Raw genomic sequence first — 19,421 nt, 5'->3', positions numbered from 1 at the left:
TTTGTCATGTCAGTCCTCCCTGTGCAGGCCCCAGGCTCCAGCCTAATGGCTCAAACCCTGATTTACTCACTGTAATAAGGGCAGGAGGTCGAGCTTGTCGGCTGCCTGGTCGTCCTCTTCCCGGGGCCCGGCTGAAGGCTGTTAACGCAAAGCTTTTCAAAGTGAATTTACAAGCGGCACTCCTGACAGAGGCCAATCAGTGCACCATAAATGTCAGGTTAGTGAGACTGAGCAGTAAGTAAGGCACTGACAGTACACTATTGGCCGGAATCAATTGGCCAAGGATTAACCAAGACGAGTAATCTATGCGCGGAGGGCTTAGGGGGCCGAGTGAGCAGCCTGGCTTTCCAGGTGGGCTCGGGAGATCCACCTGTTAGTGCACCAGTGAGACCAGGACAGCACAGATTTGCTTTCTGCACAGCCAGTAGCAGCTGCACCGGTGTGATTCACAGTTTGGGAGATTAGCACACGGTGGAGCCCGCAGACTCCGAGACTTGGTGGTTAAAAGAAACTGGGCCAGCATGAGGCGAAAAGGAGAGAGAAACTGTTATGATATGGGTTGTCAGGGCTAGGGGATATTCCCACTGTGTTACAGTTCATACATTACAAGGTCAGATTCCCAAACTGTAATGGTTTACATAAACGCACAGACATGAACATGCCTGCGCCTTTGCTCCTCAGGAAGCTCCGGAGCATGGAACTTGGGTGGAAGTCACTAATGAGTGATCACGGCTCGAGGGTCTGAATATCCATGAGATGTGGTTTCCCTACCAGACGGAATGTTTTTATCATTTTGTGCAATGACAGCCTAGACAACAATTCATTGGGCTCTGAAGGCATCAGCATTAAAATGGAGAAATCCATTAAAATGCCCTATGCAAGGATTTATAAATTAGGCAATTTCCTTGATTATTGCAATCATTTACAACATTGATTGTTCCAGTGTGGTATAGACAGATTTTAGCAATGATCATTGACAGCAAGCGCATTGTCTGATATCTATACTTACTGATCACTAAAATAGGTCACTATGCCCCCACCCTGCTGTTCCTGCTCTCAAGGTCAGGCAGCCTTGCTAGGAAGCTTCAATTACCTCCAGAAGAGACCCACCTAGGCTCCAAGAGAGGAAGGGCAGGTTGTTTTCAAGGTTACAGAGTTGTTTATTACTTATTTTCAAGACGCCAACACAGCGTGTGGTTTGGCCTAGCTGGACACTCAGTCCTCCTAGCTCAGCCTCCTGACCCCACTGCGATAGTCTAACGTTAGTCTAAGGTTTTACTCTACTTTGGAGAGGGCATTGACTGCACCCATAGGAATCAGATCAGCAGCGTAGGCCTTTGATGTGATGCCCATTTCAGAGGGAGTAAGTTTTGTAAATTGCAGCTGTGAAGTATTTGTTTGACTAAAGATCTGGACGTCAATAATGGGTTTTATTTGTTGGTCCTCAGACTTCTAATTATCCAACAGATATATCGTGGAGTCCCTGGGTTTTAGGTCAATTAATTCTGGAAGGCATAATAAAGATGCTGTTACAAAGTGTGAAACGCTCAACAGGCAGTGGGTTCTTCTATACGAGAGCGCACACGAGTTCACTGGTACTTAATCACTAACCACAAACCACAAGTTGCTTTTATTCCTGAAGTATCAGGGATGGGCAAGCCAAATGTGTCTGCAGGGCTTCATCCAATGCAAGCTAGCTGTGTGGTTTATGCTTAGTACGAAATAACTGACTTTAGGGCATTTGCTTTTAATCATCATTTTTCTCTTTTGAAACATTAAAACAAACCGAGGCTTGTGAAATAATAACTTTTGAAAAAATGTCTGACACTGCTGGACATACCAAAGGAGGGGGGCTTGATTTTTGTCCTGATTGTGAATGTGTAAGATTTTTATGTCAAAGTAGTTTTCTGTTTTAAAAGGAGCAATGTCGCAGCTCAAAAAGTTGGGGAAATTGCTGGCATTTTCCGTTCATTTGGCTATCGTTGCCAGCTAAGTCAGAAAAGTTCATTTTCATTTCAATCAGCTGGAAAACTCTCTGCTTAGAACCGGGGCGAGGGCAGCATGTTCACTGTCGGGCCTCGGCTTTATCTCCTTATTTTCATTTATATAAAATTTCCCCCAATAACATTTCTGGTTTCTGCCTAGTATTAAAAAAAGCAATGTGACCTGCCCTGTCTCAAATGAACTGTGAATGAGGCGCTCGGTATTTTAAATGGTTCTCCCAGGGCCCCTGTACTATTATTTAATAAACCATAATCTACAGTATGCAGTTGTGAAATAATGTCATGGGACTTAAGCTCATTTTATTAAAATGAACAGTGTTTTTTACTCTGTGATAATTTTAAATTAAAGTTGCCTCCAATAATGAAGTCTCTTCTTTAGAAAGACTCTTCTTTAGAAAGACCCAGTGTAATCTAATGCAGTAGAAACTACTTAAGTGCTTCTTAATTGGAATCAAAGTAAATGCAATCAAGGCGTGTTTTCAGCATCTTGTAAAGCACCAAAAGCTTGTTAGCCTACTTGGGCACAGTAATATTTATCACAAAGGAACAGTACTAAGTCCTCTGTCTATTCACAAAGACAACAGAAGAGTAGGCAGCCCCTAAGCCCTGTAGATTTTAAGGGAGAATATAGTTCTTCTGGAACCTATGATGTAAAATATATACAAACAGAAAGCAACCTGACCACAACCACACTACTTAAGGGAAACATTGAATTTCAGCTCCGTGTGATACAATGTTTCACTCCAATAATCTACAAAATGGAAACTCCATTGTTAAGTCTTAAGAGAGTGTAAATGGATTTTTACATTAAAAGTAATTAATGCACACATAAGAATTCAAATGCTATAAAGCTACCAACAGCACTGACGGCTTTCATAATGGCCTGTGAAGGAGGGCCGAGTATGGGAATAGACATCTAGTCTACGGAGCCACGATGTCCTTGATGCCCCAAACAACCTTTTTATAGCAACACACAGTGGGACTGTTCTCCCAGGCTCTTCAGCAAATGCTTAAATGTGATTCACAGTGAGCAGGTTTTGATTCTGAGTCTGGTCTCACACACCCATCCCTGTACCTGGTGAGGAGTTTAGTTGACAGTCGGCAGACCCTTTGCTATCACAGACACACGTCTGATGCTTAAATACGCTCTCTAGCATAAATATGCTCTATAGATTGTTTCTCCAAGGAGGAGAAATATCTGTTTCCTGTACCTGGGAGAGTTAACAACAACCAAAAAAAGGTGTCAGGAAGCTTTGAAATGCTTTTTTTAAAATATGAAAAGCTGAATGTTTATAGCTATGTGTTAGACCAGAGAGAAACTACTTAATCTCTCCCTGTGTGTTAATCAGAAGAGGGCTGCTTAGAGGGCTGTACAGATACGAGAAAATATGTGCAGCAGTGCAGAATCTCTTCCACCTTCACTTGTATTTAGTAGTAAGTTCCACCTCTGGTACTGCACATAGATACCAAATAGTTTGGGCCTGGACAAGGAGAAAGATCAAAGTATGGTACTTTTGAATAAAAATGTCTTTATGAAGCCATCATGATATACAGTGACTATCCACCAATAAAATTTTCTAAAGAATTTGATTATTTATCTATGAAAACAGAAGGTCATATACACGAGACTATATGCGCATCTTGGACTTAATCACTTACAACAAAATCAGGTTTAAATCATATTTTAATGCAATATTCGCGCTTGCTCACAAGTAAAGTATTGTGTACTAAAGAGATATACCACACAATGTAGATAGTTTTTAAATTACTAAATGACCTTTTTCTCTTTTTTAATCCATTTTTTATTTTAAAAAATAATACATATTACATATATTTTGCTATATCATGGGATGCTCTGATGCATGTATACATTTGTAATGTTCAAATCAAGGCAGTTTATCTATGTCCTCCAACATTTATTATTGACTTCCAATGAAAATGCTGAGTATGTTTCCAGTTGTTTTGGAGTTTATCATCTAGTACTATCATCTAAGCTATCCAGCTGTGCAACAGAACACGAGAACCTATTCCCCACCTGTCCATAAGTCAGGACATCATGGACATCTCTTTATCTCTCCTGCCAAAGGAAAATGAGCTCATGTTTAGATCTATGCTTCTAGTGGAGGGTAATCAGGATATAGACATTGTGAACATATAGAACTCTGCTTCTAGGCATACATGGTTTCAGTAACTCAGTGTCCTCCCAGCAATGAGCCAGCTTGAATATGAAATGCAGTGGGAATGGTTTAGTGAGATCTGGACGAATCACAAGGAAACCCCAAGATGCAAAGGCCGCTTGACCATGGACCTCAGATCAGGCTCAATTTATTAGGGTGGCTTGACACTGGTATTGAATTCTGAACACATCTCAATACCCAGCACACTGTTACTTGTCAATGAATATTAAATAACAGCAGATCATCAACAAATATGTGTGCCACTCTGTGTCAGTAAACGCGGGCCCATCAGCACATTGTACAGATCCTGTCAGTGTTGACCATAGAAATCACAATAACTCCAAGTGACAATCTGCAGCTAGAAACTTTGAAAAAAATTACAAATGCCAAGACACGTTACAGAGAGCAAGACGTTAGACTAAAACCAATATTTTTCTAATATATACGTATCTCATATCAATCAAATCCCTCATAGTACTTGGAGCCTTTACTCTGATGGCAAACTAAGCAGACAATCAAAACAGGTCTCAGCTGGGCCAGCAAGCTGTAAAGCCCTTGCTAGAGTTCTACCCTTGGGACGTACCTGGTAGAAGAAGAGAACCCACTCCCAGAAGTTTGGTTCTGACCTCTATATGAGGACCATAGCACACATGTGCTCCCCCACCCCAGAGTATAATTTAAAAATACCTCTACTAGTCCAGCCTCTACCCTGACTCAGAAGCCCAGCTACTTGCAACAGTATCTGAGTTCTGGGGCTTGGGTGTCTGCTCTGAATCTCAGATAACAGGCTAATCTTTGAAAAAAACTATTAGCAAACCAATACCAAGAATAATAATCTAGCACAGTTATCAGCCCAAGACTTGGGAGGCAGAGGCAGGAGAGTTGTCACAAATCCAACTCCAGCCTGGTCTGGATAGTAAATCCTGGGCCAGTCAGATCTACACAGCAAGAGGCTATCTTGCAAACACCAAAATAGGGGCTGGAGAGATAACTCAGTTCACAGATGCTTGCCACACAAGGTCGGGGAACCTCAGTTAGATTCTCCAGCACCCATGTAAAAAAAGCCAGATTTGGTGGTGCATAGCTCCAATCCCAGTGCTGAGGAGGTGGACAGGAGGACTAGGGGAGTGGGCAGGCTCTCACTGGCTGGCCAGCCTAGCCTAGTCAGAGATCCCCAGGTCTGTTTGAAGAAAAAAAAAAAGACACCAAGCTTCTGAAGACTGACACCTGAGTTTGACCTCTGGCCTTCACACACACACACACACACACACACACACACACACACACACACACCGAAATAATAATAATAAAAAGGTGTGGAGCCAAGTGTGGTGACACACACCTGTAATTATAGCACTTCCTGAGGCAGGAAGATATTTGAATTCAAGACTAACCTGGGCTGAATAGAAAGGTCCCTATAAAAGGAACAATGTATACGATGTATAGACTGCTGAACCGTACTTTGGACAGTTGGTTACAGTGGCAAATTTTATGTTTAGTGCATTGAAAACCTTAAGCTTCCAGGGACTTCACAGTCCCTCAGAAGTTCTCAGACTCCAGTCACTAGGGCAGTGGTTCTCAACCTTCCTAATGCTGGGACTCCTTAATACAGTTCCTTCGGTTTCGGTGACCCCTGAACCTAGAATTATCTTTGTCACTGCTTCAGAACTGTAATTTTGTCACTGTTGTGAATCATAATGTATGTGACTCCTATGAAAGGGTCACTTGACAGGTTGAGAACCCCCGCCCTAGAGTCTAGTGGCTGTAAGAATTTCCAGGAGAAGGGAGGCAAGCACCATTCAGTCTGGAGAACCAAAAGCCTCTGGCTCAGTAGCTCTGGATTAGGGAGCAGGAATTTGCTTTTCAAACGGGTGTTGTAGTACAGTGATTAAAATCAAAATGCCAGGCTTGGCGTTCCTGTGCCCTGTGATTGTCACCTTTCTGGCTTGCTTTTTCCTTGTCTCTGGTACTCCCATTCTCTCTTGCCAGCCCCCCCCCCCCTTTCTTCTGCTTTTTAATTCCAGTCCTATCCTGGGTGCATTGGAGCCCCGCCCTTCTTTATCCCTCCTGCACTGTGGCTGTTGTGCTTCGGACAGTCTCATTCTCCCTCCCCGCCCCCCATGTAGCAGGTAGGTGAAGAGACGAGGTGGGGGGAATGATAGGTGCAAAGATTACAGAACATCTACCCGAAGCCAAATTAACTCCTTTGACTCACATCTTTTCTGTATTTTGGCTCTGTGCAGGGCAGGGCGAAAGGAAGCAGCCAGAATAGTGGGTATGGTTACACTGAGTCAACCGCAGAGCGTAATTACCTCCGCAGTAACCAAGGTGTGCTGCGGGAGGAGGCGCCCACTGGAAGGCGTTCAGTGTCTTCAGCTCTCTGGGCCTGATCTGTGCATTGTGTGCAGAATGCCTGACACCCCTCAGCTCCCAGCAGTGGCCCATCCAGTTACACCGTCTCTTCTACTTCTCCCGCCAGTTTCTTCTCTGCAGTCCTGTATCATATGGAGAGGCCATATGCTTCTTGCCGTTTGCAGTCTGTAAATTTTCTATACGCCAAATTTGTCTACTAGTTGACTGTTGCTTCCCTGTTTTCTTCTTTGGCTTCCGGTTGCTGCCCTGCCCTGAGTCCATGGCCTGTTCTGACAGCCAGAGAGCTCCCTGGCCCTCATGATTTTGTTCAATATGAAGGCTGTCTGACTCTATCTCCCACCCCCCGCCTTTCTTACTTCCCTCTCCTCCCTTTCTTTGAGGCAGGGTCTCTCTGTGTAGCCCGGGCTGACTTAGAACTCACTAGAGAGATCAGGCTAGCCTTGCACTCAGAGATCCTTCTGATTATACCTCACAGTGGGGTATGAAAGCCATGTTCCCCCACACCTAGCCACTTATTCCACTTAAATCCTCTTTCCTCAAAGGCTTGCCAAACACTACCACTTGTCCTGACATTGTTTCAAATTGAGTTTACAGACTGTCCCTGCCTTAGAGCTTCTAAAGTGGGCACCTTTTCATCTTTATTTTATAGGCCTTTCGGCCTAAGAGTTCAAATTTTTGGAGTCAATGTAGTGACTTTCTTTTTTTAAAATAATAGATATTTGTAACAGCAATAGCTAAGAGCACCTAGCACACCGTCCACTTAGTAACTGCTTTTGATCTGAAAGCAGTGCTGAGGGTTAACATACCTAATCTAAAACCCTGTGCCAGGGCCTCTGCTAAGAGCCGTACAGGTATTTATTTGTCATGCTGGGCTCAGACCAAAGGTTTTGTGCATGTCTATCCAGTTGTATACTACTAAGCTACATCCCTAGATCTATGAGGGTTGCCTCAATATATCCTCAGAACAACCCAACGAGTTAAGGACTACTGAGTCATTTTTCAGATAATGAAATTTCCAAGCAAAGGCTGAGAACTGAAGTGCCTTGCTGAGGGTAAGATGGACCAAAGGGAGGAACTTTCCTTAGCCACAGTAGAGCCCTTGATATTTACTTTTTGCTGCCTGCTCTGTATTCACTGTCTGACTTGAACTCCCATGAAACTGTGGGGCCACAATTTCTGCCACAGGCTTTACCATCTTACTGACTGTTGTCTCTGGGTTTGGATATGATCTATTCCTTCTTGGCAGAAAACTATATTGATTTAAAAAAAAGAAAGAAAACTATATTGGTGCCTTAGACTCCGTCCATTCCAAAATTAATGGAGAACCCTTCACCCTCACAAGGCCCTTGGCATAGTTAATAAACTTTGTACTCCAGAATAATATTCTTTAGACTATATTCTCTGAAATCTTCTGGAGTGGCAGGACCATGAACAGCTTTAGTAGGCAGTACAGGGAAGAGCCTTATGGGGCTCACAGAGGAAGAAGAGGTAGCTTCCTATGCATACCATTTAGGAAGGAGGGAGCATATGATCTGGAAGTCACATGTGGGAAATCCAGGAAGAATGAAGACTGGAAGGAAGAAGGCTTCTGGACAGGGTCAGCTGCCAGTGGGTTCCATTGTCTCTGTAAGACTCAGTTCCCCCACTTAGCTCTCTCACTTGAGCTAATTCAGTAGTTCCTGTTCTTTCCCAGGGTCTTGTTGATTTCCACTGAAGTGACCTTACCTAGTTGTAGATGGAAGTTTCTGTCTCACCTGGTCCCACAGCCATTCAGTCCCAAAGAAACACACAGAGGCTTATATTAGTTATAAACTGTTTGGCCTATTAGCTCAGGCTTATTATTAACTAGCTCTTACAACTTAAATTGACCCATAATTCTTGTCTTGATACCTTTTCTCAGTGCAGTATCTTGTTTCCTCTGTATCTGGGTGGCAACTTCAGATTGAGCCTTTCCTCCTCCCAGAATTCTCCTTGTCTGGTTGCCCCACCTATACTTCCTGCCTAGGACTACTGGTCAGTCAGCATTTTATTAAACCAACATGAGTGACAAATCTTTCCTAGGTACAAGAGCATTCTCCCACAGCACCTAGTTGTACCTTCATTAAGAATGTGGTCCCTTCTCATTCTGGTCAGTTCAATTTACATCTTTTACTTTGAAGAGTCTTGCCTCTCAGGAAATTTAGGTCTCATTCATTCTGCATTCTTTTCTCTTTAGCTATGACCTTAACAGTGGTGGGTTCAGCTTTATGGCCTGCTACTGCTTGCAGCCTCAGGTCCTTCAATAAGCTCATATTTGGCACATACTTTTTACTTTCTAGATTTTCCTATATTTAAAAGTGAGGTGGCAACCAAGGAGAGATTTGCTATAAGAAGGAATAAATCTGGTAACTATACAAGGAAACCAGTGTGTTTCGAGTCAGGTGGGTTTGGGAGGAGCACGGTGGGAGGTAAGGTGGAGGAAGCTAGGCTCTGATACAGTGGACGGCAAAGACCTGGCATTTCATTTGGAGTGAAGTAGATTTGAGTTGAATGCTAACATGTACTGACTCCTTTCCAAAAGGCCACTTGGATGTGGGCTGGAAAATCTTTTGTGGGAGAGCCAGGATAAGTGCTGGTGGAAGACCTCAGAGCATAGCTTCTAACTGGAGAAATAAACTAGAAGGTGCAAGTGTGTGTGGCCATTTATTCATAGGACCCTTTGTGCTCTAAAGAGGAGGGAGTAGAGGGAAAACTTCTATGAGGTGCAGAGATGGCTTTCATTCTGTAAACCTTTGCACAAGCCAATAGGTTTGAATGTGGGCCAATGACTATATAGGTAAGTGGATGCCTCCTCTGACAACTATGGAATAGCATTGCTTTCACCCCTGGCAGACCATGCATGGAGGCATAGTGACTTCTGAATGATCCTGCCACTCCTAAATATGGTGGCACCGTGAACATTATATATTCTCGATGCGACTTATGCCAAACGCTTTCCTAAAGGGAGGGAGGCTTAATCTTTAGTCTAAATGTTCTACCCAAAATCCTCTTTACTTGATTAGCTCCTAGTGAGCCAGGTTGGCCACACGTGTGTGTTCCAGTAGACACAGACACCTGTACATGCTGGTCCCAGTTCTCACGGTATTTCTTTGATTATTTATTTTTAACATTTATGTTAATTTTTTTTTCATTTTTGAAAGTAGAACATTTCTTGTCTGACTGATTGAAATCCTCAAGATGAACTGGATGCGGCAACAACTGCCTTCTTGGGTGTAGGTGTTGTCCCTTCACGGAATCCATGTCTCAATCTTCGATGGGCAACTGTTAGGCGTCTCATCTGCCCAATGCTGGTAGCGTTTGCTTCACCTCTTAGCCTTGGCATTCCAGTTATACTTTCTCTTGTGCTTGGCAGGAGGCTTCTGAAGGTGGTGGGCCTTAGAGCCACAGCGGCGGCACACCGTGTGTGTCTCATTGCAACGCTTTCCAAAGGATGACACGCCTTTCATCATCTTGTTTCTGCCACCAGGGCCAAAGAAACCAGAAGAGCTGTTAATTATTTTTATGACAATAAAAGCGAACCATTTATTCAAGGGAATTTGGAACATGCAGAAACGCACTTTAAAATGAGAAATGAGCCACAATTAATCTGCTATAATTCTTTTCTATTGAAGTTAGTATTTTCTTTATAGATATAGATGAAAGCATCATGTTGTCTAAAAATCATAAAGATTTTCCTCATCTTGAAAATTCTTTGGGAGCATAATTTTATTCTGTATGTGCTAAATGTGGCTTCCTTAATATGATTTAATAAATAGCTGAACATTTACGTGAGTCCCTCTCTCCCTCCCTCCTTGTTCCCTCCTTCTCTTATTTAAAAAAAAATCACTAATCATCTGACACAGTGAGCATACTGAATCAGACTTGCCAAAGTATCTGCAGTAGAAAATGCACAGGGAAACCCCCTTTACACTAATGGTAGTAGGAACAACAGTAAACGTTTACCCATCACCTTTCTGCTTACAGGAGATTTCATAACCAGCTCCGGGGGCTGGTTTTTTGGCCATGCCCTCTGGATCAGGGAGTGCTCTGTCCTGCTGGTGGGACTGAGATGGGGAAGCTGTGGTCCAGAGAGGCTGTCTGCTCAGTTCCTCCAGGCAGGGCGGCATAGAGCTGGGCCGACTCTTTTGACCTACATGCTCCATGGGGGCTTCCCATCTGTCCAAATGTTAGCCTGGAACTAAACGCCTCCACACAGTGATGAAATCCCTAACAAATGTTGTGACAACACTGAACATAAGGCCTTAATATTTTTCAAATTGCTTGCATTTACAGTTAATTCAATTTGAATTATAAGTCACCTCCATGGCAATGACTCTCGCCCTGGTTATTATGTGCCTTGTTTTCCAAAAGGCACAGACTCTAAAGGCATTGGCGCGCAAAGAATTCACAATCAAGGTAACACTGTACTGGTTTCAAGGCAAGACGTCTGCCCACATCTGGTGTTCTGGGTCTAGAGTTATCAAAGAAGATGGAAATATGTTTATAAAACACATTTGGATTACTGTTCACAGTGGTTATTGGAGGAGATAAATATACAACTCAAATTCAATTATGTACCACAAGTAAAAAAAAAAATTGTTATTTTTTTTTCTGTTACAGGACATTTGCTTTACACTAGCTGAAAATTCCTGTCCCCAAGTTCAGATCTTTCGGGACCGGCAAGGACAGATAGGCTAGCTTGTGCTGCTCATGATAGAGCTGAGGAAATGGTTTCAACAGAAAATAATTTTCACACTGTAAGACAGACTGGAGAGGAACAGTCAGAAAATGTCCAGACAACAGCCATATCAACAGATAATTGTTGAAATATTTGGATAATTTCGAGAATAAATGCAGGGTAAATTTTTGGACAGTTAAATCAGCTTTCCATAATAACTCTGTCTCCTAGCCAGTAATTTCCCTGTTCTTCTTAATTTATTTCACTTCTTCGTCGCTGGCAGATTCCCGGGTTCCGTCCCTTGAATAAATCAGCTCTCCAGCTACCAGGCTCTGCTGCAAGCCTCTTGTCTTGCTTCCTGCCTTTCTGCACACAACTGGGGTTTGCCAGCCTGCCAGGGAGCACTGGAGCCCAGCAGAGCTTGGGTTCTGATGTCTTTTCCCAGAAGACCTCAGCGGCCTCCCAGCAACCTAACAGTTCATTTACATTTGGGTCTGCATCCAGAGTAACCCTAGGGTTATGCAATGGCAATTCTTAGAGCTCCCAGGAAGGGACCCAGAGCTGGAAGAAGGCAAGCACACCCGTATCCCAGCCTTCTCTTCTAGGGAACTAAGGGCTAATGTAATCACAGCCAAGGCTGGCCTGCTCTAGAAAGGCAGAGGGTCATTTGAGGTACCTTTGGTAGTTGGCCCTTTCCCTCCCCTCCTCGCTGAAGTGGGACAGCAGTGGCTTCTGCATCTGAAAACTCTGTTTAGTGGCCTGGCCTGATGGAAAATTTCATGGTTTTTTTTTTTTTTTTTTTTTTTTTTAACGTAGGAGCACGGCAAGTAGGTGCCTGGCAAGTTTGAAATGGATGCTTTAGAAGCAGTAGATAATTATCAGGAAGTAAAATGGACTTCTCTCCCATGTCCCTCATTCCTTTCCCATTTGGTCAGAGTTACAGATGGCCTTTTCTGGCATTTGTAGCCCTTGCATGATGAGTATTCGACTTAATCTTGCTGAGGCTGACGGAGGAAGGGGTTTCATTAAAGACAACTGTGGAGCGCATCCCACAGGGATACAAGATGCCATCCCGGGCAGTGTTCCCTTTGCGTGTGTGGTGACATCAGACGGAGAGCTAGGTCAGAAATCGTGAAGGCGTGTGACACATTAGCACAGGCAGTTCCAGCTTTGGAGAGGCTCATGGCGTGGCTAGATGGGCCACGAGTCCAGTAACCCAACCTCTGTTTGGCACATTTCTCTATGCGCCAAGGGTATGTGGGATGAAGGGTACTCTCTTAGAAAGACACGGTCTGTGCTATGGAAGTGCTTACGATTCATGAGGAAATTGTCAAATACTCAAAAAAGAGATTTATTATCTTAAATATGTTAAACCTATCCAATGAGTATAATAGACCACCTGAGCGTGGGTGTGTAGAGGAGTAACTGAAGAGGTGAGTGACGAGCCAGTTGGGGAGGAGAGTCATATCCAGCTACTGGAAGTTTGCAGTGTGGTGGTTCCAGGTTAGCGAAGACGACCGAGAAACTAACAGGACAGATGGAATTTAAAGTAAGGTAAGCAGTGAATTGCAAAATCCAGAAGGAGGATGGGGTAAAATTGTCCTTAGAGGTTGACTTCGGGGCCAGGGCGGGGAGGGGGGAAAGAGGAGAAGGGCAGAGAGACAGCTCAGCAGGCAGAGGTACTTACCTTGCAAGTCTGGGGACTTGAGCTCAATCTCTGGAACCCATGTAAAGATGAGAAGAGAGAGCTGACTCCTCAAATTTGTCCTCTGGTCCCCACAGGGGTTAGTCTTGTGCAAACTGTTTGCCAGAGTGCATAGGACTTTTAGAGCTTCCGAACGTTGAGATGCCTTGGGCGTGGGATATAGCCATCTGCTCTCATAGTCCCAGAGTAGCCAGGCAGTAGGTCTGAGTAGAACAGTGAACAGCTCCAAAGTGAAGTAGGCATTTCTGGATGCCAGATACCATTGTGTTGTAAGTTATTCTGTGGCTTTGGTTTTTCTCTTCCCCTTCTCTTTTCCTTCCCCTCTCGTTTCTTCTTTTCCTCTACTTTTTTATTTCTTCCAATGAGACTACAGTGGTGCCATGTAGTTAGTTATAAAGTCTTTCGTGGGAACAGAGGGGAACAGAATAGGTTTTGTGGCAATGCATGCCTCTTGCTAGATTCAAGATCCAAGTTTCTTTCCCTTTATTTAGTCTAGCCATTCTCAGTGCGCGGGTCACGACCCCCAAAGACCACCAGAAAACAGAGATATTCACCTTACGATTCATAACAGTAGCAGGTTATAGTTATGAAGTAGCAACAAAAATAATTTTATGGTTGGGGAACACCACAACATGATGAACTGTATTAAAGGGTCACAGCATTACGAAGGTTGAGAACCACTGTTCTAGTCCTTCAGCAAATGGCATTGAGCTGTGCATAAAGACAAGGAAACAAACACACAAAAACTTACACCAGAATTCAACCTGTCGGAGCTCAGGGTTGGATGATGGATGTTCGTACTCCGCTTCCAGAGAGAAGACCCCGAACTGAAGGCTGGCAGTCTTTGAAAGGGTGCCGAAGGAACTCAAGGGAAAGACGGAGGGACTGAGCAGTGACTCTCAGGTGCCCATCAAGGCAAGGTTTGGTCTTTCCTCCTGGAGACTGCCTTCTTCTTCAGCCACACCACAGTCTACTGTGGTGACCAGAAGCTTCGGCAGTGATGCCTGGCCCTGCCCCCTCTTGGAATTAGTGGAATGTATCTGCCTGTGGGCTAGGGATTGGAGTCCAGGGCTGGACTCCGGGGAAAGCTGTCTTTTGGGGTGGCCTCGCAAGACACGCTTCAGACTCCAAGCTGATCCTTCTAAACTTCCTTCTTTGATAATCTATAATTTTCTGTTTTTAGAACTAGAGTGTCGGCCGTGTCAGAGAGACCCATCACAGAAGATTCACTCTTTAAAACTAGCAGCAATAGTTCTTGTTTGGAAATTAAGCAACAGAAAGGAATTTGAGCCGGCAAGCTAAGGGGAGACCTTGTAAATTCAAATACAACCATGGTTATGCTACCAAAACCAAGTCAGTTTTAAAGATGGTTAAAAATTATATTTTAACTTACATCTTGGCATATTTTCCACTTAAAAAATTTGAATCTTAAAATGTCTTAAAATGTGCCCCTCACTATGTCTAAATGCTCTGCTATCCAGTAGATATTTTGTGGAGTTATTGGTTCACTTTGAGTATTTTTCATTTTATGATGAGTGTTTATTTATCCTCGATTCACTTTGTTCCAAAAAGATCTCGAGTGTGTCTTACAAAGCTGAAGTTTAAGGATGGGTAAATATTTTGAGACGATGAAAATGGAAAACTTTAAAGAGAAACAAATGCGCATAATTGACAAGCATTCACGATGCCGGAACATGTCGCATCCGGCTGTCTTAGCACAGCTACCTACCGTGGTCCTCTCCCAGGACTCTGCTGTTTGTTCGCACAATGGGACAGAAGTGTCCATGATGGGATGCTTTGTCCAGCCTGTGGACCCCAGTCCCTGCCCACGAGCCAGAGCTAGTCAGCAATGCCGGGTTTCTTTACTAAATTAAGATTTATTTTTCCTCTGCAAACAACTGATTAATGTCCATTATCCATAGTTCAGAAGATAAATAAAACTTTAAATTCTCACAGCTGTAGAAAAACTCTTAAAGTCTGAATATTTTTTTCTTCAAATTTTATTTATTTCTATTATGTTAATAAAAATTATTATCTGTACTCGTCCTGCTGTGATTAACAATCTTTTGCAATTAACATATTTACTATATATTGTCCACCAAATACATAAGTCAGAATTTGTTTAACCATTTCCTTATTGCTAGACATTTAGCAGGGAGTCTAGGAGTTATTATTTTTATAATTGGTGAGAATTTTTGAACATGTTCAGTTTTTTGGAACTGTGGCTCAGACTTCTTCCTATTATGGTTTATCTCTCTTACAGGCTTATTCAAAGTGATTATTAGTATCTATAAATAGGTGTTCATTAAATATAGATCACATTTTCCTTATGGAAGTGTAACATTCTTTAATTTTTGCAATAGTGGGTTTTGAAAAGCTGTTTTAGGGCCCTCCCGTCTTTCAAGTTAAAAACTGGATGTGTTGGGGTTGGTGTTCTGATAATCAATGCTGAGGTCTCACACAGGTGAAGTATTCTGCTACCGAGCTACCTCCAACTCTAAAAGCTGGGTTTCGTGGATTCACTGGCCAGTGGTCTCAATTCACTGAGGACCTAACCCCTTTCTCTAAGCTTTTAAGAAATGTCAAACATACTCCATAGGATGTAATCATGGCTACAGTGTCTGGAGGGCAGAGGACAACTTTTGGGGGTTGGTTCTTTTGTCCCAACATAGGTTCCAGGGATTGAACTCAGGGCATCAGGTTTTCTGGGCAAGCACCTTTGCCCTCGAGTCACGTCACTGATGTCCATGATTGTTGGTTTTGGTGATGAGGTCTTGCTGTGTAGCGCAGCCCAAGGATAGCTTGAGACTCACTGCTTAGGCCAGGCTGGCCTCTACTCGCAATCTTTCCACATGCTGTGATTGTCAACATATGCCGTAATGCCAAACTGAAATATTTTAATGTAAATCTATGAAAGATATGAATTCAAAAATATAACTAAATTCTTCCACATAATTACCTGAATATAAAAATTGTCATTTTTTTATACCCAATATGTGCCCTCGTCTTTTCTTTTTATCGTTGTTTTTTTTTTTATATTTTACATCTCTTTTAATGTATGACAGTTCATTAGGAGAATTTTCGTTTATTTGTTTGCTTCTTCCCTTTCTTTCTTTCTTTCTTTCTTCCTTCCTTTCTTTCTTTCTTTCTTCCTTTCTTTTTTAATAAGTACCCTTAATTCTCACCTGTAATCTACTGAACCTGGGTCACCATGGGTGTGGTCGGACGGTCTACACTTTAGGAAGCTCTATAGGAGATTCCAATGAATGAAAAAGCTTGGGGATTTCTACAGAGAGGGCATATTCTGTGGTACTTCATGCATTTGTAATTCTAGGCTTCAAGTGGCAGAAGCATGAGGACTTTGAGTCTCAAGCTAGCTTTGTGCTCTGGGGTGAGACCCAGTCACAAACAAAAACAAATAGGCAAGTTTAAAACACCTTTTGAACGATTTTTTTTTTTAGTTAATGAACAAACTTTTCTAAATATAATTATCTCTAGTTGGCTAATTACTCATTTTACAAGTGTGAACCCTGTGTCTGCTGGGTTTCAGCAGCGTGGCTTTCCTCTTCTTTGGCTGATGGCTGCGCTGAGCAGCTTCAGGCCTCTCTGTAGCTCAGGCCTCTCTGTCCGCATCTTTGGCTGCAGCTGATCTCTCTGCTCTCTAACATGCACTGTCTATACCGGTCTCTCAATCTGTTGTGTCAGGTCTGAGACTCTTTGCTTTTTTCCTGGTCACAGAAGGTAATAATTATGGAAAACTAGAAATACATGGAGAAGGGAAAAAAAAGAACCTATAACATCTGTTTTCCCCATATTTCATTTATCTCCTATGGCAATATACTTTCTTAAAAACCAATTTTAAAGGCGTATGAGTTTTGTGGCTTTTAAAAGACAGCATGCTGTAATAAAAAAAATGAATGAGCACTTTAAGAACTACCTGGTGTCTTGGATGTATATACAGTTTCATTTTGGGTATTTGACATACTTAATTTTTTTCTATGCTCTGAAAATCCTTGCAGATTTTTTACATAGCCATAACTATTTTCTTGCTATAAGTTTTTATGACCCTGACTTAAAGTATTTTGTGTTTTAAAAGCTTTTAGTTTAACCTCCTTACCTTCAGCACTATACCTGCCTCTTTCTTGGCTGCATGAGAGACTGTTTACTTCCCCAGTCCCCTGTCTACACTGTGGTCTCTTTCTGTGGCTAACTACCGGCGTGCTTTTTCCTTTCTTGAATTAGCTGCTTTTAGTGGAATTCCTTATGTATGCTTTGGAGGGCTATCGTGACTGGTGATTTGTTTGTTCCTTTTGCTTCATGTTAGGGAAATACCTTTGGAGGTCTACGAAGCTGCCTGGAGTCCATTCAGAACCCCGGGTTCTCTGAGAGGGATTAAAGTGCTCAGAATCGTGCGGCTGCCTGTTGAGGTACACACACACACACACACACACACACACACACACACACACACGCATTTTAGATTATGTATTGTGGAAGAAGTAGTGAAATATCCCAATCCTAGAAATGGTTGCATTTCACAGGAAGGTTTTACAAGTTTGTCAGTGATCTTTAGGATCTGGTGGGCACAGATGAAAGTTGTAGATGGGCTGCTTGTTCTCAGTTGAGTTGTTCTCTGTCTCTTCCTGCATGGGTGCTGAGACTGAGAACAGACATGGGTTCTGTGCTTCTCCCAGCTTAGCTCTGGTACTACTCTGGGAATGCTGGAAACGGGCGTGGCACTTGACACAGAACCTTAGCTATGCCTCCGGTCTCTTCTTTGGCTCCCCAGACTGCACTGGTGCAGCCTCATCTACCAGATAGGAGTTGTGTGGGCTCTCATTGCAGGGAGACTAAGGAAAGAATAACAGTGGAGAGCAAAGGGCAGAGCTGCGATCTGGGTGGGAAACAGAAGGGCTGTAGTATTTGAACACTTGGAGAAATACGAAAAATGCACGGCTTGGAGTTAGTTCCTGATTGCCTTTAAATAGGAAGGTCAGAGAGGAGCAGATCCCTGTTTAATTTTCATCTGGTGCAGGGCAGGCTAGATCTTATAGCAGTGGTTTCTCAACCTGTGGGAAACCCTTTTGAGTTTTGCAGCCCTTTTGAGGCAAGTGACTCTTTCATAGAGGCCACCTTAGACCATCCTACATATCAAATATTTACATTACCATTCGTAACAGTAGCAATATCACCGCTATGAAATAGTAGTGAAAGCAGTTTTATGATTGGGGAATCACCACCGCATGAGGAACTGTACAAAGGGTCGCAGCGTTAGAAAGGGTGAGAACCGCTGCCTTAGAGACTGCCTTGCTGGACTGGCTGGCTGATCTTGCCTGGAAGGCGAGCTGCACATGCGCAGTGTTTACTGTGGCCACCCTGCTCTAGAACAGCCACACCAGAAGTCACTGTTTATGTAGCCTGACAGGAAGAGCCAATCTGGTGATTTTCTAAATAATTATTCCAGTGTAGATGGCCAGCAGGATAACTCAGACTCCAATGAAAGTGATTTTTATCTTAAGATGTTCGCTTTAGCCGCTCACACTGGCGCAATGAACGTGGCCAAATTTTGGTTTACTCTTGTGCTGTTTAGACCATTTCATATGGTGCTCCGTTTTAAAGGACTTCCAAGTATTTTTATGGAACAGACACGGGACGTTTGGTTCTCAAGGCTACAGCAAAAATCTCATAGCTCCGTGGATAACTGTCCTGGTCCAAATGTGCTCAACAGCAGTTCAGTTTGGAGCTGGCATTCGGTAGAGGGATCCTGGTCTTTCAGAGCGGCCACATCACACTGCCCTCACTTTGGAGGGGCCGGGATTAGGGATTAACGTGGTTCTTCCTGGGAGCAAAGTAGACAATCTGGGCAGCAGTGAAAACTAAACATTGCTACATCCAGAAATTTATGGTTAAGACCAGAAATATCTGGAAAGCTAGCTAATTCTGTCACTTGTTAATTTATTGGCCCGGGGAAAGTGTTTTACTTTAGAAGACTCAGCCACGGCAGGTGAAAAGCGTGAAAAGCGTTGGCCTTCAAACTCTGCGTGTTTCCTCTATGTAAGATAAAGAGATACGTTATGGAGTTTCTCAAAAGAGAGAAAGTAGAATGAGTCAAAAGAGGTTCGTGGTGGTACAACTAGGTTTGGGGAAATTTTATACTTCTTCTCTATGTTTTGTATACTCTAAAGCTTTGATGTCAGACAGTCTACCTGCAGACTAGGTGTGGGTGGTTTATAAAACTTAATACGGCATCTTGTTCAAAACCTCCCAGCAACCATTGGAAGCTATATTAACACGCACGCACACACACACACACACACACACACACACACGCACGCACGCAAGCACGATCACGTGCACACACATGCACACACATATGTGCATTCCACATAGGATAGGGTTCAGAAACTCTTCAGCCATGGCTGCCTTTTCTGCAACCAACCCAACTGGGCTCCCAGTACCTTGGTGAC

The 19,421-nt window shown here is 43.1% G+C and overlaps 1 protein-coding gene and 1 long non-coding RNA gene across 3 annotated transcripts in view; one reads left to right on the top strand and one right to left on the bottom strand.

Annotated features, from left to right (window-relative positions):
- Prdm6 (PR/SET domain 6) overlaps positions 1-19,421 on the top strand; it is a 103,942-nt gene that overhangs the window by 16,814 nt on the left and 67,707 nt on the right. The gene's annotated exons all lie outside the window — the stretch shown is intronic.
- On the bottom strand, positions 9,660-14,176 carry LOC146891738 (uncharacterized). The gene is made up of 2 exons (XR_015005357.2): positions 12,937-14,176; positions 9,660-10,048 (listed from the first exon to the last, which is right to left on the bottom strand). It is a non-coding gene; the product is annotated as an uncharacterized LOC146891738 (long non-coding RNA).

This window comes from Myodes glareolus, chromosome 13 (assembly GCF_982192425.1).
Source record: "Myodes glareolus chromosome 13, mMyoGla1.1, whole genome shotgun sequence".
In the NCBI taxonomy this organism is placed as follows: domain Eukaryota; kingdom Metazoa; phylum Chordata; class Mammalia; order Rodentia; family Cricetidae; genus Myodes; species Myodes glareolus.
Note: the sequence above shows the minus strand (reverse complement) of the source record. Positions and strands in the feature narration are given on the sequence as shown.